We start from the raw sequence: 25924 nt of genomic DNA, 5'->3' as shown, positions 1-25924 counted from the left end.
ACAGCCAAATTATACCCAAATAAGCGTCCTTGGTTGATATCTGGCTCCCAAAATTGATTCTCGACTCAGTCCTAATTACGCGTTTAGGAATGACCTGTTGATCCGAAATTGACCTCGCACGAAATACTGCCGCCTACGGCGGGTCTCGGGATTATTGCGTCAAGCCAATATGGGCCAATCCCGAGATCTACATTGTAGTTCCTGGAGATTTACTCCGAGATTGTTTGCAGGGCTTCTACCAACTTTTTCGAAGCAAGCCCACACTGTACATAATCGATGACTTTTCAGTCCCAAAGGCACTATCTGTCTAAGCTGGCCTTCTCAGGCCGGCACTCAGAACAACGTGTATTGGTTCTGAAATAGAAAAAAAATGCTGTCCTGAAGGACCTGCATGACCAAATTCTTTGGGTTGCTCTTTTTCACTGCAATAAAATGGATGTTATGTTGATACAAGAAGAACATGCCATGGTCCGTCAGCTGCGTACGGAGATAAAAGAGGCTAATCTTGTATTGAAGACTGATTGCTTATAAAGTAATGATATGACATTTCATCATCCTAAAACATGAAAATCTATTATGCAGAATTTATGTGACATCGGACGATAATTTCTGTAACATCCAGAAAGATTGTCATTCAAACGATGTGGCTGCGAATAATACTACAAATACAGATGACAAAAACCGTCAACAAAATTTTAATGTAAATACTGTTGTTCCAGTTTACCTTGTGAAACCAACACACCCATACATAAAACAAGTATTAACAAAGATGTAAACAGAATCGAACCATAAATAAACACACACACACAAACCAACAACAAATGATAAATATAATGCAAATAATTCCATTGAAAACGATATTACTGAAAACAATATAGACCCCGACACTGAGGTCACTGAAGCTGTTAAAATATTATGGGTGAGCCCTGGAAAAATCCGATTGACGTGGACACATTTGCCAATGACACTCAAAATAAATCACTAATTAAAAATATTAATAATGATGTTGAAAATAATGAAACCAATAACATGAGTACTGTGAATAAAAAACGCAAGTTGTACATGCAAACAATAACGAGAATGAATTTCCTGATTCTCAAAAGCAACTAAATAGTACGAATACGACCAACGTAGTAACTGATGATTTGTCAATGTAGGATGGCATAAATACCATTGAGGAGTCGGTACTAAGCTGGTTCTTGTCGTCACTCAGTCTGCTGGAGAGGTTGCTTTTGCAATTTCAGGTTCTCCTTCCTTTGCTTCTGTGGTGGCCTCAATCTCTGGTCCAGTCCCACAATTTATTTATGTTTTTGACATCAAATTTGATGAACATGGTAGCCCCCCCCCCCCCCCGATGACGGTGATGATGTAAAGTCCATTTCATCAGACATTTCTGATATATCTCAAATGAGTACTAGTGATACAGCTAAAGACAAACTGTTAGATCAAGTGTCGGTGTTTGCTTTCATTAAAAAGTCATATAACAAACGAAAGAATTGTTGAATTAACACTAGTTTTTTGTTCCGACCTTGCTTTACTTATCAGATCTATCATTAATGTTAAAAAAATGTTGAGATGCCAACCAAAGATAAAGCACGTGTTTTGCGCATGCTCTCTAAACTTTAGTCTCACTATAAACAAAATTAAAAACAATAAGATTGCTATATGCGCACATGAAAAATCGGACAAAGACATACTAAACATACGTCGTGGTCTACCTTGCAAGCAAGGAGGTAGAAAACCAAAGCATCAATTGCTCCGATCTTGCATATCATTATGGATTGGTTTGTTTTATTCTGTCTTTGTTTGTTCATGGATACTGTTTCCTATGTTACATGGAATATCCGAGGCTGCCGGGATTCACTTATGAGATACCAAATGTGTCATATCCTAAAATCCTGTTATAACAGTGATTTTATTTTTTACAGGAAACGCACACAATTGCTTCTGATGAGTACACTTGGAAAGTTGTATGGCGCACGCCTGCGTTCTTTTCTCATGAAAGCACACATGTTTCTAGTGTTACAATTTTGTTTCATCCAAATAAAAATATAAATGTTCTCAATATTACCAACGCCGTCCCTGGTTGTCTGCTTCACTTGCACGTAGAAATTGGTGGTTCTCGGTTTCACTTGGTCAACATGTATGCTCCCACTGTGGGTGTGGTGCGTGTTGCTTTCTTTGCCTCACTAAAACATTTGTTCAACGGGCTTGAGTCTGACCCTATCACCATGGGGGAGTTTTCTACTGTACGCTAAACGCCAATGTGGACAAGTTTAACAATGACGAACCTCACCAACCATCATCTGCCTTGCTTCTCGTTATCACGAAACGATTTAAACTCATTGTCTCACGGCGTCACGTTAATCCAACAGCTAAGCAGTTTCCATGGTCACGCAATCAGTCGAAATCACGACTCGATACTTATTATATTTCAAAGTCACGAGGATAAAGCATGCTTCCATAAAACACCACTTTGACTTCTCAGACCACGCTTCCGTTATTATAAACTAAATTATAAAATTCACAAAAATATATAATCGAAATCCTGTCTGGATATTTAACACAAGTCTGTTATACGATGTTGAATATTGTGAAATTTTATACTGGATCCATTGGCGGAAGCAGAAATCGCGATTCACTCATATTGAAACATGGTGGAAAACTAACATGAAAGAAGTAACAAAACAATATACCGCGAAGCTGTATAACAACTATAAAAAATGAGCTTTGTCGAAAAATAACTGAATTGAAAATGATATTCACAATAATCCATCGCTACAGGAAAAGCTCACTGCAAAACAGACACTATTAAATTAATTTATTAAAACTGAATCTAAGGGTGCTGCAATTAGGGCCAAACATAAAGTACTTAATGAGAACGATGCGCCTACACCATTTTTTTTAATGCTGAGAAACGTTAAGGCAGCAAACAAATCATGACACAACTTGAAAGACCAGATGGGTCAATCATAGAGTCACCTGTTGTTCTGAGGAGCATTGTTAAAGAATTTTATACTAACTTATTTATACCAAATCGTATCTCTCTTGATTCACAAAACACCATACTTGAAGTTTTTCCCCAACTATCTGTCACCTCAAAAGAATGTTGTGATGCCTGTTTACTTTTGACGAACTGTCAAAACGGGTCAAACTTTTAGCAACCGGTAAGTCGTCTGGTGTTGACGGGCTTCTATGCGATTTTTATAAACACATCTGGACCATTTTTAGTCAGGATCTTTCTGTGGTATTTTCAGCCTCAATCGATCATGGACTACTTCCGTTATCGTGCCGCAGGGCGATTATAACACTGCTTCCTAAAAAGCGTAACAATAATCTCCTAAACAATTGGCTGCCGGTCAGTCTTTTGTGCTCGGATTATATAATCTTGAGTGAAACTATCTCTCTGAGACTAAAACATGCACTTCCCGAAATAATACATATAGACCAATCGTACTGCGTATCCGGTAGACAAATATTTGACAATATTAATCTTGTGCGTGATGTAATTTCATATTTAAATCTCACCAATACACTACTTGCAGTCGTCGCCTTGGATCAACAAAAGACTTTTGATCGTTCACCATGATTATTTATTCAAATCACTGCAATCATTCGGTTTTGGCGGAAATTATATTAAATACATTCGTTTTATTCTGACACACAAAGTGCGGTAAGGGTGAATGACACCCTCACAAGTCCTGTTAGTTTTCTTCGAGGTGGGCGCCAAGGATGCTCTCTGTCTAGCCAGTTGTACATCATTGTCGTAGGACCATTTCTACATAATACAAGTCATTGAAAATGACACAGTCCCAGTTAAATTTTTGAAAGTTCTCTTTGTGCTAGTCATACGTGTATTAAAGCGGAGGGCTTGTCGCAATCGTGTCCTTGAAACTTGAGTTCTAAGTGGCGTATACAACAGATTGTTTATTTACATCAAAACACGTGTTCCGTGTAGTAGTAATATAGCCAAAAATAAAAACAACCGTTATTCGGCCATCTTTGATCTGATTATGAAACACACTGATACGTATGATGTATGTATGTGCCAAATACAAATGAAAATATTTGATCCAATTGCGAAATAAATCGTCATGGACATCTGTTCTAACATGTATAATCCATGTACCAAGTTTGAATGAAAACTGACAAAGCATGTCCAAAATACAACATTTTCAAAAAACAAGATGGCTGCCAGTCGGCCATTTTGAATCGAATCGCTAAACTACTGCATGTGCATATGTCCCACATAAAGTACTAGGCACATGCAAAAATGAACGAAATCGGTCCAAGGGATTCTGAGATATGACTCCGGACGGATGCACGGACGCACGGACGGAGACCGAATTATAGGTCCCCGTTTTCGGAATTAGTCAAATTCAAAGTATTAAAATACAAAACTCCAGTGATAAGCGAATTCACATTTCATTATACGCTGGTGACATTTAGCTTTTTTATAACAAATAACGGTGATATTCATAAACTAAGTCACTGGTTAAGAGTTTATGAAAATGCAAGTAATGCTTGCATAAACTATACCAATTCCAAGGGTCTATGGGTTGGTAGCTGGAAATCACGCACGGATACACCACTTAATAATAGCTGGAATATTGAAGGTTTAAAGGTTCTCGGCGTGTATATTGGAAATAATTCAGCGATAAACCTGGATAGACGTGGTCAACAATATCAAAGCCAAACTTTAATGGTGGGAAAAAATTTGCACCCTTGATAAATAAATTTGTTTTCTTATGTCCGCCCAACAAAATCACTGATGAGCTTCAAGAGCTGTTTCTAAACTTTTTTGGAATGATCGGCACCGGATTCATAAAGAAATTGTTTATCTAACAGTCAGGAAGGGTGGTCAAAAATTGATTGACCTCCATACTCGCATATCTTGTTACCGCCTAAATTACATTCAACAATATTTGTACTCCGGTCTTCACTCTCACTAATTATTACCTGCAACAGATACAACAACTTAATTATGACAAACAAATATTTGTAATTATCCCTCCAGAAATTACCACTGATACCCGAATGCATATGGAATTCAGTACCAATAGTCCGAAATGTAGGCCAGACACTTTTACCAAGATCTGCGAAGAACCCCTTTTTCAAAACCTGCTCATTTTGCATCATTTACAAATAGCACCATTAGAACTGGTGCACTTCAAATAAGCCGGAATTACAAAGATTGGTGACTTGGTTGATGACAGTGGCTGGTTAGAACCGAATACATTCACGAGCTTGTGCCCATATATTCAAGGCGAATTTTAAATATGACTCTTGATGTGGTAAAAAGAGCAATTTCGTTAGAAGGGAAACATTCTCTTAATGGCGGACCTAAGCCGGACGATTATATATAAAGCTGATGACCAGGCAGTGCTATTAAATTATTCTTTATATAAACTTGAAAAGGGTTCACTCTATCACGAAAATCCTACATTCGTAATTCTGACAAATGTCCATACTGCAATGATAAAGATGATTTGTTTCACATTTTTCTAGAGTGCCCTAGGCTGCTACATTTGTTTAAAGCACTCAATGATCTCAGTATTGCTTGAAATATATCATATTCCTATTCACTGGTACTGCCTTGGTCCACCCAGTCAAAAAACGTACTTAATCTGTATATCGACTACAATGCTACCTGCTAAATACCGCTAAAGTAGCCCATCACATCACACGGTATAACAAGCTAAAAGAAATGGAGCCAACCGCTGTACTACAGTGCTTCAAAACAAGAGTAAGGAGAAGAATAACGCCTGAATTCAAGTTTCACCTACTGCATAATTCCATTGAGACGTTCAAGGTGAAGTTCTGTGAAAACAGCGCCATCGCTGACGTAGTAGGCGACTGTCTTCTGTTCGCTGATGCAATAACGTAACGACTACCTGTAAATTTTACCATATGAAAAACTTTTATGAACTATATTTTTATATCGCACTACGTCTACTTTTTAAACTTTATCTTAAGTAATGAACTGATCAAACTCTGAATCCATTGTCACGGTTTGCAGCTATGTCTGAGAGTGAGTCTGCAAGAGCAAGCTTGACTCTGTGTTTGTTTTTGCGAAAACCAAATTAGGTGTTTATCTTTGTATGTTTTTTTTTTCTAAATAGTCAATAAATTGTTTATTTACAAGCGATTCAATAATTTTGCATAAAACTGGAAAATGGAAATTGGGCGATAATTACTAACATTTGTTATCAAAACTTTTCTGAAGATCGGGGTAATTTTTGCGATCATGAGATGACGTCTGCAGCATAGATAACTTGTTTGGGGTGAATTTGTTCATGTCCAGGCGATTTAAGGGGATTTAGTGACTTAATTTTATTTAAAACATCTCGTTTGAAAACAGGACGAATAAAAAAGCTCTGGAAATTTCGCTTAAATATTGTCTAAAATTGTGTGGCGGGCAAGTGATATTGGCAGCGAGATTCGGTCCAATGTTAGTGAAATACGGGTTCAAACTATCTGCAATGTCTAAACTATCACTTATTGTTTTGTTTAGCGTAGCGCCATGCAGTTTTTGAGTGGCTCTTTTCGTTACAGTTTTATTTAGAATTTCATTGACTTGAGGAGTTGACTTGAGTTTTGTCAACGTGTTTATATACGTTTTATATTTATTTTTGAGTTCAGTTTTTTTGTGGTGTTTCTTCATTTTACTAAATAGGTTGTATTTTGTATGAATTGATTTAATTAGAGCTTTGCATATCAAGGTTTGCGGGGAATGTTGTGTGATTTTTTTTTTCATTTACATTTACCTGTATATGCTTTAATGATATACCATGAAAAATGTCATAAATGGCGGAATAAACTTGATTAGGATCTAAACGTGTTAATACGTGTGACGTTCAAAGAGCATACAGTATACAGTGCTACTCTTCCGCCCTGTGAGTTATCCTGATCACATGTAATCAAATTATAAGAAGGGGTACTATAAAGAATAGGGTTTGAGGTGGAGTTTAACCAGGTTTCTGTAATACCCATAAATAAATGTGGGTGGTTTAAAATACTGAGAAAGGAAACGAAATCATGAAAATCCTTTGTGAGGTATCTAATATTTAGATGCAAAAAAGAAGTTTCCTGTTTTGAAAAGTCTACCTTTGTTAATCCTACACTTTAGAACAGTTTAACTGTTATAATTGATTGTTGGTAATTCATTGCGAGGTGGAGGGATGGCTTGGTGTATGGACATGGTTGTACTTGTTATGCAATGTGTTCGATGTCATCATTCTTTGAAATACGTATGGCGTTGTCTCTGTTGTTTTTCCTTACAAGTATACTGCCATTCTGTGTCCATATGTACTTCCATTGCTTTGCTTTGCATAGTTGATTCGTTAAAAACAGGGGTTTGTTTGCTGGCGTGAGGTCTTCATTAATGAAAATAGTGTTATTTCCGAGTAATGCCATATATTTGGTAGTTTTGTTTCTTAATTGTTTTCTTGAAGCATATAATTCCTTTCTAATTGTGTGCCTGGTGAATTTGACTATACTTGGTGCTGGTTCTTGATTCTGACGGGTTGATCTGCGTGGAAGTTTGTGTGAAATGTCAATATCCGGAAGTGAAATATACATACCTACTGCGGTCGCTACCGAGAAAACAATTTCATCTGTTTTTTCGTTTTCCGATTCGGGTATATGTATATTGTTGCAGGTCGCTGAGTGAATCCTCTTTTTTGTCAATCTTGTTTTGAGCTATTTGTTCTTTTCCCTCAGTGACGTCATATGGTCTTTTAATTCGTTAAAATCATTACTCACATAACTCACGCAAGCTTGAAGATCATTAATACTGGTTGCCGTCCTGTAAGTCAATTGTGTGCCGATTATACAATCTCGCAAAGGCATTTTCCCTTAGATTGGAACTTGCACTACGTAACATCATTCACACTGACTAGAGTTATTGTATCTCTGGCAGACAAATACCAATCTCGTGCATTATGTCCTCACGTATGCAAACAACAATAACATCACATTTGGGCATCGTTTCGTTGGACCAAGAAAAGGCCTTCGACCGTGTACACAATGAGCACCTTCTGAAAACACTACAGGCTTTTGGGTTTGGTGAGTTTTTCATCAAATATATAAAACTAATCTACACACAAACCGAATATCTCATTCATGTTAACAGTTCACTCACCTCACCACATCCTTTTATGCGTGGCTTTACGCCAGGGTCGCTCGCTGCTACTGAGCCCCTATTACATAAAACTAGAACGAAAAGTGGTATACATGGTCTAAGACTTCCCAATGCAGCTCAAAAACACTCACTACATACGCTGATGACGTCAGTTACTTTCTAAGTGGGAAATGGCGATTTTAACAGACCGCGAGACTAGCTAACTATTTAAAAAATGCCAGCAATTCACATGTTAATTATGCCACATCTTGAGGTCTCTGGGCTGGTAGTTGAAAGACCAGGACGACTGACAACCCCTAAACATCAACTAGAACAATGTAGGCTTGAAAGTACTTGGCTATGATCCAAAATATGAGGAGAGAAACTGGTACGATACTGTGGGAAAAATAAAATCTAAACTTGAATGGTTTTCCAAATATGACTTACAGAGGGCGCACTCTCATAGTCAATCAACTGGTTGCCTTCAAAATCATACATACGCGTGTTTTCCCACCTAAAAATATAAACAACTAAATACAGAAACTCTTTCTGGATTTACTTTTGCAGGGTCGGCATTGGTTCCCGCTGAAATAGTCTACCTACCTTCTCCTGAAGGTGGACAGGGTCTTATTCACCTCCCATCACGCATTGCCTCGTTTCATATACAATACATACATCCAAAGATACCTGAACCTCAGTTTCAATCATCAATGTTTCACCTTAGCAAGTCTTTTTCTCAGTAAAGTAAACAAACTGAAATACAGCAGTTATTCATTACAGATGTCTCCTTTCAAAATACGCCTGAATATTAATGCAGGTTACTGAAAACTTCCTTAACTTCAATAAGAAAATATTTACCAACCACGTATGATGAAGCCCGGGAGAAATAAACTGATACTGCATCCAATCCATACTGAATTTACCCTCACACATTTTCGTGAGGCGGGAGTCACTATAATTGGTGACCTGGTGTCAATCAACACATTACTAGACTGTAATGAACTACAGGGCAAAATACCAATCTATTCATAAAGGCTATAGATGCAAGTTCGTGGGCACATCTTAAGTTCATTATAGAAAAATGCTTTTGTTTTTACCCTAGTTAATATTTGACCTTTGTGTGAGGTATGTATGGTAATTAGATCTGTTCCAAGTTTTTTTTTTCAAACACATTTGTAAGTTTATACTGTGATCAGCAAGTTTCTCAAATAGCTGCATTGGGTTAACTTTGTACAATTATGTGTGTCATTTCATTTCCATTGTGTGAAATGAGTATGTTTTTCCATCTTATTATAATCAGGGCCATCTGGAGTTCATTATTTGAAAATGTCTTCTATTTATACTTTAGTTAACATTTGATCTTTGTTAGAAGTCATTGTATGGTAATTAGATCTGGTGAAGGTTTATATTCAAGCTCGGTTGCCAATAATTGCTTGAGCTTGGTACTGTCATCAGTACACACACATTATTTTAGTTTACATAGTTTTATAAACCATATTCGTGAGGGACTGATAATATTATAAGATAATATTCTACTGTAAGCAGTTGTACTCGGTACTAGTCCTCATTGTTCAGTGAGTTACGAACTAAGTGCAATAGGTACATCCCAGAGTTCAAATATAATAATAATAATATTAATTGCTATAACTTCAGTGCAGTCAATTTTCTATTATTACTGTATAATCAGTTATATCCTATTAAGTCACATACATGTAAGATAATTATACTATAAGTTGGCATATATAGTAGTTGTTAACTGAGCAGTATTTGCTAATATCCAGACCATTAAGTTAACTTTCTACAATTATATAAGTGTGATTTCCAATATTATCATGATTTAGAATGCCTTAAGAAAAAATGATTTAGACTAAAACATAAACAAAATTGTCAATACATGCAGGAAATAAGAGCATGCGAGTCACAGCCTCAACAGTACAGTAAACAACAAAACCTTGAACTAAATAGTGAAAAATCAGGTAATCATGTAGAATTACATGTTGTTACCCATGAAGTTGATAATTTTATGGACCAATTAATGATCAAACTTGACAGACCAACAAATCAAAGTGAAATATCTTCAAAAGAATATTGTGAATACTGATTGGATATATGTTATGAATGGACTCCCTGGTGCTGGTTTACAAAACCTTTGACTTAAATGTTATTAAAATGTCACACAAGTATTAATACACACTCCAGCATTTGCACGCTACATGTTTACCAAATCAAAAACCCATCAATGCAGAAAAAATAAAACACCATCTTGTTTGTTATGTGAATGGGAATCATTTATAATCCAGATGTAATTGGGTAACAAGAGTTTTAATAGTGCGGCATAGTTACAGAAATACATTAAAAGGTCAGAATTATTTAATCCTCTTAAGGAAAATGATGCTCATGACTTTCTTGTGATTATAATTGATATATTAGAACAATATGACTTTAACAGTAATAATATGCCAGTACATACTTTACAAAGTATATTTATGGGTATCTATAATAACACATACATCAAAACACTGCATATCAGAATGTTAGACTTAAACCATTTGCTGTTTTTGGGAGATTGGCTTATAGGTACTACTATAATTATTATTTACAATTTCCTATCAAATATTCTAGTAATAATGAACCAGTTTCTATTTCAAATTGCTATAATTATTATTTTAGTGAAGAAACAATACATGAATATTTGTGTAGTAATTGCAACGAAGTTCATGACATTGTAAAAATGTGACCGATTAAGTATTACCACCATACTATATTATACAGTTGAAACGTTTTTCAAATTTAGGGAATAAAATAGAGACACATGTCAGTTGTCTGAGTATGTAAGCAACAGTTACTATGGTAATATTTCATACAAGTTATATGATGTAATAGTTATTGTATCATTTAATAGAAATAAATACTAATTTTTAAGATTCCACCAATTACAGTCAAGTACTTAGTTGGCAAGATTTATTTACTGATGTTAAGATCATGTTCAAAATAAGGCTGATGTTAGTTCATCTCTTCAATATGATATGTTAAGTAAAGAATTACACAGGCAAATTGAGCTTGATGAAATAAAAAAGAGGTATACAAAACAATCAATCATAGTCTAGAAAAAGAAATATCTGGAGAAGAAAAGATATTTAAGGAGATTAAGTATGGAACATTGGAAAAGTAGAAATATGCAATGAGGTCAAATATAGAAGAATGCAGTGAGACTAAAGAGGAAACATATAGAACAATTAGAGAAGGAGAAAAATGCAATGAGATTAAAGAGGAAAAATGTACAACAACGTGAGGAAGAGTGTAACGTGAAGAGGTTAAGTCGAAAAAATGTATAACAGTTGGAGAAGGAGAAGAATGCAAAGAAATTTAAAAGTAAAAAAATATACAACAACTTGAGAAAAAGTGTAAAGCTAAGAGATTGAAATGTAAAAATGCAGTTGGAAACGATCGATTTAGTGAACTCATTAATGAATTTCAGAGAGATGTATCTGAAGGACAAGAATATGTATGTAATTGCTGTTATTAAACATGGTATAGACATTCTGTTGTTGAATGTAATCATGATAAATATATAATAAGAAACTTGCTAAATTATGTGTAACTGATTTTAAATCAGTAAGTGATAAACAATGGATATGTAATACTTGTTCTAATTCCATGAAAAGGCGAGTTATCCCATCATATTTATATGCTAATAAAATGAAATTTCCTGACAAAAATCCTAAATTAAGTTTATACCTACTTGAAGAAAGATTGATTTCTCCAGGAATTCCATTTATGCAAATACGTGAGCTACTACGTGGTGGCCAATTAAGTATCCGTGGTAATATTGTCAACGTAGTTGCTAATGTAAATAGCACAATTGTGAATTTACCACTAACATTAAGTAAATCAGAAACAGTACCCATTAAATTGAAAAGGAAAATACCTTACAGCAGTCATGCTCAGTTTGAAAATATTCGTCCTTATGAAGATTTGGAGTCTTTGCACTATTTAGTGAGCAAGACTGAACTGTTCAAATCACAGGGTATAACTTTTAATAAAAGTGGTGTTTGGGGCAGTTTTGTGAATGATTTCTCTAACAATTAGAATACTGTGGAATCAAACAACGACAATGATAGAAGCAGAACACCACAAAATCAACACCCCACCCCCAAATGTATAGTTTAGAGTAATATTTGCTAGTAAGAATGTTAAATTACGTTATAAAATTTCACTATTTCAAGAATATAACCAATTCCTGGACTCAACTTAACCAGTCGTATCAACTATTTCCTTGTGGGCAAGGTTTCAAAAGTTTTGCTATGTTTAATTTTATTGTACTTAATTTAATCGTTATTATTAATTCATCAATCTATCCTTCCATTCGATTTTATCAATTCAATATTCATTTCAATCGTTCCTCCCCCCCCCCTATTAGTCCAGCAGATTTAGCTCTGAAACAGGTCTAACCGGGAAGTAAATAGTACATTAACAAGTTCAGTATCAAAAGCTAGAATTTTTTATTGTAGATTGACCAAAAAAACGCAAAGAACTGATAACATGGCATTTTTTTTACATGGGTAGAAGTAAGGGGTAGTGTTTTTTGTACATTTTAGATTTTTCTTACATTTATATTTTGTAATTAATATTACTTACAGCCTACATATTATTTCATATATATATATATTGCTAGTGTTTTCTATACACTTTTTATTTAGATAAACTGAAGAAACTATCCGCCAGTTATAGAACAGAAATTTGCTGATGTCAGCATTTTTTTCACAATTATTTTAATCCTGTCAAGTAGTCAACCAATCGTTTGTTTTACCAGATACCTATCGGTATAACAAAATATCTTTCCTTTATTTCTAAGCACCAGCATCTACGAAACTAAGCACTGTTTGAACTTTTAATGACTCATTTGTAGTTTCCAGGTTTTTTTTAATACCCTGATATTCCCAAAATATAGCTGAATCCTGTTATGGTAAGACTTATATAAACACTTTGCTATGATTACTTTTCTTTTTTCCTTCTGTATTATCTGCTCTGTTTAGAGTAATCATATTTTAATATAGTTAAAACAAGTCATTTGCAAGTCCTTGCATGACTGTCAATCATACTAAATTGCTCAGTTTGTATAGTCAAAGTGACTTTTGATTATTATCACGTTCCTTATATGGCAACCAGACGAACCTTAAGTAGCACAAGATTATGTCACAATTGTTTTGCTCGAACACTTTCAGACTTTCTGAATGCAAACACTGACAACTTTTATTAAGATTTGAAGGCTTTTGTGCGTACTAAACGCGTCTTGTTTATGCTTGTGATAAATTTAGTGCGTCCCTAGATCGCAACATTGCAACAATAAAACTTAAGATCTACGAAGATGAGTTCAAGCCAGACTTCTCAGCATCAGCAATTGTACATGATTTCCACTATCATGCAAAGAATGAAGGCCGTGAATCCGAAAAGAATCGGCTCATTAAAACGGTTGCACAACTTATTAAAAATGATATAAAATCGTCCAGCACAACTAGTCATTTATATAAAAACACTGAAGAAATGCAATGCACTGAGAAAGCCATTGAGTACCTTCCATCCACCCTGAAAGTTTTACTTTAAGATACGTTTGTTGGAAAAGCACTGATGTTAATGTGGCATCCATAGGGCGGGTCATCATGCAGTCAGTTCGCCCACGAGTTATAGTGACTCCACTACAAATAGGACTTTCTGTTCAAATGCATCGCCAGTTTGGCTCACGATTTCTCATTGATTCTTTCCATAGTCATGGGTTTTGTTCATCATATGCAGAGGTACAGAAGTTTGAATGTGGTGCCACCTTGGTTTTACACCCGGACATTTCATACAACATGTAGCTGATAATATTGACCATATAATGTCCGGACCATTGATGGGCTGAACACGTTTCATGGTATGGGCATAATAACAACCACAACACCATACCTAAAGTTCATGTCACATCCGAGAATATAGTTTCTGTTGCAAAAGTCAATATTAAATATTATATGCAGTTATCAAAGGGCATGGCCAAATTAAAGTATGCCCAGTTACCCAGTTTGATAGCAGGTGACGATACATTGAATGTGGTTCTTCTGTGGAAAATCTCTTGGTTGTTACATCCATCTAGACCATCTTGGAATGATTTTATGTAAATGGTACATCAAGGTCCTCATCCTGGGGTTTCATCAATAATGTTCATGCCAATGATCGATATGAAATCAACTGATGAATCATGTATATTCTCAACTATGTGCTTCATCAGTGAACAAGCCAAGAAGTAAGATGTAACACCAGTGCTCACCTTCGACAAGCCTTTGTGGTGGAAATCACTAGAAATCCAACAGAATGAGCCCACAAGTAGCATTGTGAGGAATATTGTTCTCAGACTGGGTGGTCTACATGTGCAAATGAGTTTTCTGGGTTGCATTGGACATTTGATGAGTGGCAAGACCATTCCCAGGGCTATTAAGGGGTCACATTCTAGTGGAAGCATCATTATATGCATTGCTTTTGTCAATGACCTATGACCATTACCAAGAAAAGAATCAGACATTCAAGAAGATATCAGTGCTAGTAAATTAACAGATATACCCGAACATGGCGATTCCAGTAATGCAAATCAGTCACAAACAGAAAATACAACAAATGAGTTGAAATAAGCATGGTCCATCCTAGAGAGGCTGTTGCGCACGAGACAGAGGTAGAATCGGTTTGTTCGGAGGAAATACTGACTCTAATACAGTAAAAAATCAACCAATTCAAGGAAACAATCGCTTCTCTTAGAACATCCAAGTTATGGTTACAGTACATGGAGTTGATACTCTAGCAGTTCATTAAAGCTGAAAGAACTGGTAACTGGTCTCTTCATCTAAAAGCTTTTTCAGACATGCTTCCATACTTTGCTGCATCTGGCCATAATCTTTATGCAACGCCAGTGTGCATATATCTTCAGATTATGTCAAAACAACCAGAGAGTAATGCAGATGTATTTTGTGCATACCTGAATGGATACCATGTGGTTAGATGGTCAGACAGGTACTGGGCAGGTATATCGACTGATCTTGCAATTGAACAAGTGTTGGTGAGAAGTGTCAAAACAAGTGGTGGGCTGACAAGGGGTAGAGGTATGTCAGAAATATAACGTACCGTTTGGCTACTCTCAACACATGTATGTGCAGAAGTCAACCGTGCAATGCAAGAGTTCACTGGTGTTTCTTACATCACAAGTGAGCAACACAAAGAAAGTGCTAAGACCAGGCAAATTAGAGATCATAATGACCTAATGGAGTTGATACAGTTTCTTCGTACAAGAAATCCATTCACAAACAACTATTCTCTGTGTAGTATAGCTACTAGACGTGTTGATGATGACACAGTAAATGTCGATAGTGCTAGGTATATTGGTGCTGAAATAATAAAGTCTACGATAGGAAAAAGTGCGGGTGATTTTTCATTCACTAAAAAAGAACAGAATAAAACATTTGGTGTGAAAACATCATTAAAGCTTGATGCAGATGAAGTACAAGTTGATCCCTTGTTGTTATTTCAAGGACTTGTTTTCATTGCAAAGGGAATTGTATCAACAAACGAGTTGTCCAGTCTTTTCACATATGAGCTATGTACTCATCCACCAGCATTGTTCGCATCTGATGGACTGGTGCGGGAAGCAAAGAAGCCAGCATAGCCATTACTAGTGACATGTCCATTGAGGTTAAGTATGTTATTGATAGAGGTACACTTTCACAGAGAATTCCATGACCACAAGGACTAACATATAAGGACATCTGCAAACTACCTTGATTACATTGACCGCAAATATGGTAAAGAATCAACAGTTGTTTTTGATGGCAATCCAGATAGACCATCAACAAAAGACACAACTCATCTTAGGCGTTCAATAGGGAAAATGTCTACTTGTGTTAATGTAACACACTGTTCACAAAGCCTCACATATCATTGATTCAGTGGGACAAATGTGTACGGGAAAGATAAATTTTGGGGCTCGGCACAGGAAAGATACATGTGGTTCATCGATATAGTCACCAAGACCGGAAGCAGGGGCAACAAAACCAGGCGGCACACACAGGCACTTTAACTCCACAATTTTTAATGTAATCTACTTCAGTAAAATAAACAAAGGTACAATAATTAGCATATGCATATAAATATGTGAGATAGGATATCCCGAAAATATATCAAAGAAAGAAAGAAAACCTAACCTTAGCTAATTAGAGTTTGAGTTTAAATGTGCTAATCGGTCCCTCAATGAATAATAAAATCAGCTAATTTGTCCCTAACAAAGCCAATGTTATCAACAATAAATGAACAATAACCACCAATCAATCAAACAACACGAGTGTACATAAGTAACAAACACATGAATACGTCAACAGTTTAGCATCGATGTTCACATCAGGTCACAGTTCACTCACAGTCAGCTTCAGTGTGCAGTTCCTGAGGCTTGACAAAATCCACCGTTGGGGGCGAAATCGGGCGTGGCCTGGGTGTGTCCGGTGATTGCCCAGGCACGGCGTAGAGGGCGCTGTTCAACAACGGGCGTGGCCTGAGTGTGTCCACAAATTATTTTGGCACAGTGTTGAGGGCGCTGTTCAACAACAATGGGCGTGGCCTGGGTGTGTCCGCAGATTATTCAGGCAAAGCGTTGAGGGCACTGCTCAACAACAATGTTATCAAAAGTTCATTCGTAGAAATTCTGAACAATAGTCATAATCAATCGTCATAATTCAGAAATAGTTCTCTGTACGGTGGGACATAACTTGACTACCAATCCCAACTCACAGTACAAGTGTTATTCAGCAGACAGTTTGAAAGTAGAAAGTTGAGAGGTAGAATTACTGTACCCTATATTAGCTCAGTTACAGCTGCCATCAGATTTCACCAGTCAGCGGTTCTTTTGATGGATGAGAACTGATGTCACCACAGAGTCACCAAAAGTTCAGGGTGAGATTCACCCACTCCCGTTGCATAGGAAATCTTGAAATACAGCTGGAAACGTTGATTCCGGACCGATTTCCCGAAAACACAGTTCTCTGAGTTCCTCTTCTCATAAGCTCTCTGAATATGAGAACCACATCCCAGCTAACTCCTGGTTTAAGCAGGAATGCAACTGCTCCCCACAGAGCTGTCCCAAAACACTGTCGACACTCTGGGAACTATCTGCTGACTAATTCAAACTTGCAAGCTAAGCTAGTATCTTTCCTGGGGGTAACTCCACCCTTGGACGCACCCCATAGGTCAAGGAGTCCATCATCTGATAATGACGGTGTACTTTTCGACAGGTATTAATGATTCTACAATCCCCCGATCCCTATATGGAGTGAAACACACCTCAGCCCATTGTTTCTGAAAAAGTGGGAAAATTGTCTGGAATGTGCTTATAACTTTGAAAATCTGGATAATTGTGCGTGATTATCAATAACAATAAAAATAAAAAATAAAGAAACCTACGTCAATACACTATTATCATATGTCTACTTAGTTAACTTATTAATTTCGCGACTAATTAATATTAATCACCTCAATTCCTTATTAAGCTATTCTAATTAATTTCTGCCCTAATTAGTACTAATAGCCATTAACTTGCTTGTAATAAGTGATTTCATCTTCATCTTCAATTTGGTCTCCATGGTTACCCCATAGCTACCAAGAAAGCTATAGTACCCCGTATAGGAAACTTAAACAGTAAACACAGTAATTCTGGAAGCGATTAAGCAACGCTCAAAAACTCCTAATAAAAATCACAAATTATCTACGACATACTACGGCTAATCTTCAAACATTAAATCTCTGCTAATTATACTCGTTAACACATAATTGGCTTTGACCTAATTCTTACTTTTCCTGTAGTTTTAACTGAAGTTCACACACACTAACCATAACACTAATTAACTGTCACTCTCACCAACTGATAGTGGGTTTTCAAGTATCAATAAACACCAGCTGGTATACATACACTCACATGTACTAGCTATCGTACTCTGGGCCTATTGACTTACAATACATACTCAGTTAGAACCTACTCTTAATCGTATGAAATCATTAAGTTCTAATTATTTCAATCGGTTACATTAACTTTGATTCTGACATGGTTATGAATATGAATAAACAACAGTTCCTTGCAAATACAGCACATAAGCAGCGGTTCATTGATATCCTGGGAACTGAACTTGAAGTGAATGGAATCAAGGTTCGACATGCTGAAGAAGATGCAGATGACCTTATAGTGATTGCAGCTGTAGACTCTGCTAGACAATGCACCAATGGTAGTTGTATGTGATGACACGGATTTGTGATAATGAAACAAACCCAGATCCTGGTAATGTACAAAGATCTGAATTAACAAGGAAGTCAAGTTGTTATTAAAGGTACATCAAGGTTTACTCAGATTTGTGTTTGGTTGCACTTGTGTACTCTGAGAGTTTGGATCTGGGTCAATGAAAGTTATCAGATTAAGGGAAATCACTTTTTGATGAGTTGTACTCACATGGAGTACATATTAATTTAATTGTTTGCAGATGTTCAATATATTATTTTAACATGAGTATTTTTTATTTAAATAACGGGGTCTGTGACATTCTTGTCTTGTTTCAATATTATCATTATTTAGAATGCCTCGACTTCAGAAAAAGAGTTTTAGACTAAAAAGCGAACAAGATAAAATACATGCAAGAAATAAGAGCATGTGAGTCACAATCTCAACAGTACAGTAAACAACAAAACCTTGAAGTAAATAGTGAAATATTTCCTCAGTCAGGTAATCCTGTAGAATTAGATGTTGTTACTCATGAAGTTGATAATTTCATGAGCCAATTAATGAACAAATTTGACAGACTAACAAATCAAAGTGAAATGTCTTCAAATGTAATGCAATTATTAAATCATTTTTACCTGTGTCAAAAGAATATTGTGAGTACTGATTGGATCGATAGATGTTATAAATAGACTCCCTGGTGCTGATTTACAAACACACTCCAGCATTTGCAAGCTACATTCTTACCAAATCAAAATGCAGGCAGACAAAATAAAACACCATCTTGTTTGTTATATTGAATGGGAATCATTTATAATCCAGATGTATTTGGGTAACAACAGTGCAGCATGGTTACTTGTAGAGAAATACATTAAAAGTACAGAATTATTTAATCCTCTTGTGGAAAATGATGCCCATGGTTTCTTGTGATTATTTTTGACATATTAGAACAATATGACGTAAACTGTAATAATATGCATGTGCATACTTTACAAAGTATAGTTATGGGTATCTATAATAACACATATAAATCAAAATACTGTGCATAACAGAATGTTAGACTTGAACCATTTAGACTTGAACCATTTAGCTGTTTTACAACTCCCTATCAGGTATTCTAGTAATAATGAACCAGTTTCTATTTCAAATTGCCTTAATGATTATTTTAGTGAAGAAACATTGCATGAATATCAAAGTTCATCAAAGTTCATGACATAACATCACAATATCAACACCCCTCCCTCAAATGTATAGCTTAGAGTAATATTGGGTAGTAAGAAATGTAAATTATGTTATAAAATTTCACTATTTCCAGAATATTTAAATTAAAAACTCAAGAACAACTTTTTGTCCTAATTTACCTTTGTTGATGCACCCCCTTATGCACTATAAAGAAAATATCAGAGCAGAGAAAACGTCAGAATACAGAGAAATACCTTCATATAAAAAGCTGACAGTACAGTACCAACGAGAAGGCCTCCTAATACACCCTGAATTCAAAACGAGAGATCCTCATCACCAAACCAGACGGGAAGTTATCAAGAATTAATTGTTCAGTTTTATGTTATTATGATTTTAAATAAACTCAAGGGTCATATTCCCATTATCATCGATATAATCTTGGTTGTACTATATGTCTTGTATACTCTGTTGATGTCAGTTTCTGGTGTGTGCTATTTGTTAAAAACAACTTTAATTTTGTTCAACTATATGCTGTATCATACACTAATAAATCACAAATCTTGTTAATTGTATCTGAATATCAACAACTGGTTATTCTCAGTCATCTTGTGATGTCTAGTTGTTCAGCTCCAACGTGTAATATCCACGGTTGTTTGGACTCGCTTAAAAGCCATGTGACAACTTCCAATTAAATTCACACCTACCAAATGACAACACACATACAAAGTGACGACCCTCACTGTTTTCGCTATAATATATATTAAGTAAGGTACGCTACACGTTATATTAAATCAAATTGTTAAGTCACATTGTGTTTGATGTTATTTCTACTTCTTTATTTAGACTATACTATATTAAAAGTTCATCCAATATAGTCATCAGAACACAAGTTAATCCAATACAGTCCTGGAGTAGAACGTGGGTTCAAATTTACATATTTCAAATTTGGAATGTTAGAGGGATCCTTCTGAGGTATATACACCATTTATATGAAAATGAATTATCTCGATTACATTTCGATTAACTTATTTTTTATCAATATTTTTATCATATTTCAGAAAATGATCATATATACCTTTGATACAAAGAGTAGTATTAGTGTGGAAGCAAAAAAAATACAATAACAATTTCGAGAAAGTCACAAGAGCAAAATGATGAGAAGCAAATAATGAGAGCTCAGCTACATGTATGTGGTTCCACATCGGAGATGAAATCATCCACCCGAAGTACAATTATAGCCACTTTTATAAAGAATATGAATGGGAAAGTTTTTGCTACAGGCTATAAATGCATTGTATAGTTTTGAAACAAATCTCAATGCAACCAGTGTATTTCTCACATGGTCAGTTGATGTTGCTAATGTGGGGGCAAGAATGTAAATATATTGGAATACATTTCTGATTACGCACCAAGATAGTTTATGTATATAATTTAAACTCATCTCTTTGCGCTTGGAAGTTTCAAAACACGCAAAATTCAGATAAGTTTTGTAATTGCAATTGCAATTGAAAAAACGTGAATGATAATGTTAGTGAATAACGTTAATTCCAGTTGTTTACACATATACAACACTACAAACTACTTTATAATTTAGAGAAAGGCAGAATTGATAGATTGTTAGTCCTGTCTTAAAAATTCTGGCAGGAAAACTTGTGCGATTTCCTATCACTCCATGAAAAGAAAAGATACATTTCACCTCTCACAAAAATAACGGGAATCTGCAGTGGAGACTTATTTACGATACCTACCTTACTGGTGTAATATGGTAAAAATCTGGTCCGCCAGAAATCGATAGCTGCCTTGTGTCTATTTCAAAATATTGAAATTCCTAGTCCTATCTAAAAATGGCTAAGGACTCCATGCCAGGAACACTTTTCTGTCGCTAAATGGGATAGGTTAAAAGCCCAGGTATACTATACATACGCTTCTAAACAATAGGGATTATTTGCTTGAAAGTCATGCTACAGTAAACAGCTCCAGCCAAGCTCCGGTAAAGACGTATTTTCTCAAACTTACAGATCGATTATGTTAAGTATGTGACTGTGGATAACACCGCAGTTAGCATTTATGACAATAAATAGTGTCCGAGTGAGATTTTGTCAGATAATTGTCAAAAACAAAAACCGAGAAAAGAGACGCGCTACTAAGCTTGAATAATTAACTGCTGTCAATCATGTCACGTGACGTTAAGCCTCTGAAACAGATTGTGTCAGCTTTTCTCATTATCACATAGCGGATTCAACGAAGAAAATACAAATTTTGTTCGCAAATTTAAAAAGTTGCCACAGAGAGTACGAGCCAGGAATACCCCTGATCGTGTTTTAATGAAATGAATACTGTGTTTAGTATTGTTTACTGTTACTTGGTAATACAGAGTGTATCCCGGAAATAGCGCAACATATGATGGTAAATGTAACAGGAATGAGACTCGAACCAGACGGACCAATAATGTTACATGTGACTCGGTACGAATTAATTTACTGGATTCTTCGTGGCTCTTTTACAGTTGTTTAAGAAAAATGGCAAAATCGTGCTGTAAATGTGTACCCATGCGCCGTACACATTTATTTTAGATAATACAAGTTCCGACTTTCCTTGTCTAACCGGCCTCGTTCATATGAGGAAATGTAAATTAGTCGGCATATACAGCAGTTTTATTTTGCGTTACAAGTGGTGTGCCCATCAGGTTTTGCACGCAGTGATGTATCGTCTTAAATTTATTATCTTACTATTGCCACGTATTAGTAGCATCATTTATGCGAGTGAAAGTATAAACGCTGAGCATTGACTATTTTTTATTGTTGACCGTAACGAGCTTGACACCATGATAATCATGCGTGCATGGTGGCCATCTTCGTGGTGTCGAAGTTAAACGATATAAGGGTGGCAAATAGATATGATACGTCAATTCTGCATATCAGATGAACGCCATTGTCCGCATCCTTTATTCTATGTTTTTGTTACATTACCTAAAACCCTGCAAATGGAAGTGTGCATGGAATCGTGGGAGAAACCGGTGTGCATTGCCTTGTGATAACTGTCATAAAAGTGATTGACAGGTCATACTTGTTTTCAACTCTGGAAGGATATTTGAAATCTACCAGGTATGCTTGTGATTTACATAAACAAGGGTGTTTACAACTTTGGAAGGGGAATTGAATCTACCAGGTGTGCTGTTATTTGAATAAGAAAGGAGGTTTATGATTTACTGAGTTGCCTACCTGACAGAGCTGCTAGCAAGATTACATTCTGATTGGCTCATATGGAAACCCAGGTGGTGTCACTGAATCATGGCTATAAATTTGACAGACTGGGGACATTTTAGGTCCATCATTTCAACTTAGTATTCCTGTGTGTAGCTACTGCGATATTGTGAATCAGGTAATACAGGATTCAACCATCATTCTGTGAGACTTGTATGAACTGCTCTGCGATCTCCTACTTTCAGCGATGACCTCCAAAATACCAGCGTTCCCTTGCAAGCAAGACTCCTGTATTTCTTTGTTGTTATGTTGCAGAATTGACTGTCGTATATTATTACATCCTGAAACTGTGAGTTATCACCAATGCACACTTCCCTAAGCTATCCCCTATATTATACTATATTTATTCATTGTATTTTTCTGTGCTTTATTTTTTGTAATTATTTTGAGAGGTACTAAAGCCAGGAATTTAACTCGATATTTTGGTGTATGTATTTCATTTCCAGTGCTATTGTCTTGTCTACCCCATACTAGCAGTGAAATAACCCCTGTCCAGTGTAAGTTCTGTGGGTGCCCTCTCGTTAGCGATAAGCAGGCCTTACACTGTGACAACCATTGTTGAAATAAATGTAATTTAAAGAAATGGTCAATGCCACATCACTTTGTAACACGTTTATATTAGCTTGTCATTACGGAATGTCTATCCAGCTCACGTCTGTTCTCTGTGGAAGCAAGTCTGACTGACCTGTTATATCTTTTGATGCTTATGGGTATTAGTGCTATCAGCTTGTGAATAAACTACGAATTTATGTAAACTTGGGCTAGACAGGTGATTAACGGGACTCATCAGCATAGCCACACCTCCAATAAACACGGGGCAAGTGTTTTTTTTTTTTTTTAAATCTGGGTTGTGGGAAATTGAGAGCTGCCTTTTTTGTAAACAGGAAAAGGACCTTGCCTTATGAGAGTCCTGGATAATAATTCATTATGGTAAAAGATATGTTATGAAAATAAGATAAAGATGATAAATGTGGCCTATTTTAAATATGTGCTGAATTTTTAAAACACTCAAAGCAGCGATCCACATTTCCTGTATCAAAACCATGATCAAAGACTTTACTGGAACTGATGTTCTGCTGGACGGAAAACGGAAAGGAAGAAGACAAATACAAATACCATGTTTTACGTCGTTCACTGCATGTGTTCAACAACCAGTCGTATCCCAACAACGTCCTGCCGCCCATTGGTGAACATGAACTTCGCGTTTTCGACATTTTTAAAATGTTGTTAATTGCCATTCAATTTTACATATTGTTTACAGCGCACATGTAACTATGAACTTAATTACTTTGTGGTGTAACATATTTGAAATTTATTGGTTTGCACATGTTTGTACGTAAATGGAAATGTTGTGTATAAATAATATTTATGTGTCTGTGAGTGTGTGTGTGTACGTATATGCGTGCTCCATGGACTTTGCACAGGAGAGAATGAAATCATAAACATGTGCACTTAATAATAAGCATAACTGCGTTACAGATTTGACAGATGAGTTGGTTTGGTCGATTGTTTGCTGGTTATGTATTTTCATATAACATAAGACAGACGCTGCTGCATGTGTACTTATGCATACGTGAAGAGTGAATTTAAATCCCAGTGTGGTCACCCTATATTAAACCTTTACATCATATGAATTCTTGCGAAAACATAATAGGCCCCTAGGGCTGGCAGCATATTGGCAAAACATATCCCTATTGCGTACTCAATGTAAATTTAGTGCACCTTAGGGCTGAAATATTGAAGAAAAAACACCCTCTTATTGCATACATATAGTGAGAACATCCTACCCTATATATTGCGATCATTTTCTGCTGTTTTTTTGCACTCAAGTGGAGTGTGATCAACTCAAACAAGCTCCTTTTGGTGTCATTCGTTGTTTTATGGGACCGCCAATTCGGGCCTAGGGCGGTGTTTGGGAGTGGTTGTTGCAAGAGGGGCCTACAGAGGGCGCAACAACTCTTTGAGTTTATTCCTTGGGGCCTATTGCAGACATTGGCATTTTAAAGGAGGCTTATTTAACTCACGCACCGGCCCGCTTTAGAAGGTGAAAAACACCGTTCTTTTCCGCTAAATCTGGATCGCACATGGGGTAGTAACGGCATATACTATGACCCCCCTGGGATTTGAATAGCTTCACAAAGCTCGTAACTGAGTATGTGGTGTCTTGTTTTTAGGAGAATGCGGTATTGCACCAACGAGACCTAAAAGAATAGTCGGCGGACAAGACGCAGAAAAAGCGAAGTGGCCCTGGATAGTTCAGCTATACGACACGTCATATTATACCGACCAATTATGTGTGGGAACTCTGATATCAACAAATTGGGTTGTGATAGCTGCAAATTGTCTTGATGTTTTATACGAAAGTCTTCCCACAGTTTACCTCGGAAAACCTTCTATATTTGTAAATGCAAGTGGGATTAATGTGGAAAAATTGTTTGTGCATCCTGATTATAAAAGGGGGATAAACTATGATGCAGACATAGCCCTTATTCGATTGACAGAACATGTTGTTTTCACAGAAAAGATCAAGCCAGGTATAGTAGATACGCAGTAAAATGTAATCATGTCGCCTGTATATATCTATGCAATACTTATCGACAACTCTATATATTTGGTAACGATTCCAGAAATTCAATAACTAATAAACTCAATGGTTTGTTAGTATCGAAATATAAAGGAGCAAATACAGAAGATAATCTTATGATTTTATAGTTTATTTTACCCGGGTTGAATGCATTGCCATGAGACCAATATCAAATAGGGCGCGGTGTAACATCAGTCACACTTTAGGTAAAATGTATACGGCGATATTACTTTATTAATTATTCAAACGTGTCAGCCTTACTTTTTTAATTGTTTTAATCGTATTCATTCAAATATGAATATTTTAACTAAAACTAGTTCTCTTCAAACAATATCATCAAATCATTAAAAATTATCACTGAAATTGATATAAGAACGGATAGTTGAATCTATAGACACATAACAAATATCATTGCTCATTTATTAATTTGTCATTCAATATTCATCCATTCTTGTCAAACTTACTACTCACCTCTCTAATCGGATATGGCATTAAACCTC

At 36.0% G+C, this 25924-nt stretch overlaps 1 long non-coding RNA gene across 1 annotated transcript in view; it reads left to right on the top strand.

The window, feature by feature from the left end:
• The window catches only part of LOC146735707 (uncharacterized), a 29094-nt gene extending 4018 nt beyond the window's left edge, over window positions 1–25076 (top strand). Inside the window, exon 2 of the long non-coding RNA XR_014931187.1 lies at window positions 25015–25076. This is a non-coding gene — a long non-coding RNA (uncharacterized LOC146735707). The remainder of the gene's footprint in view (window positions 1–25014) is intronic.
• Window positions 25077–25924: the final 848 nt, after the last annotated feature.

The sequence above is a fragment of the Saccoglossus kowalevskii genome, chromosome 12 (assembly GCF_978046115.1).
Source record: "Saccoglossus kowalevskii chromosome 12, keSacKowa6.1, whole genome shotgun sequence".
Taxonomy (NCBI): domain Eukaryota; kingdom Metazoa; phylum Hemichordata; class Enteropneusta; family Harrimaniidae; genus Saccoglossus; species Saccoglossus kowalevskii.
Note: the sequence above shows the minus strand (reverse complement) of the source record. Positions and strands in the feature narration are given on the sequence as shown.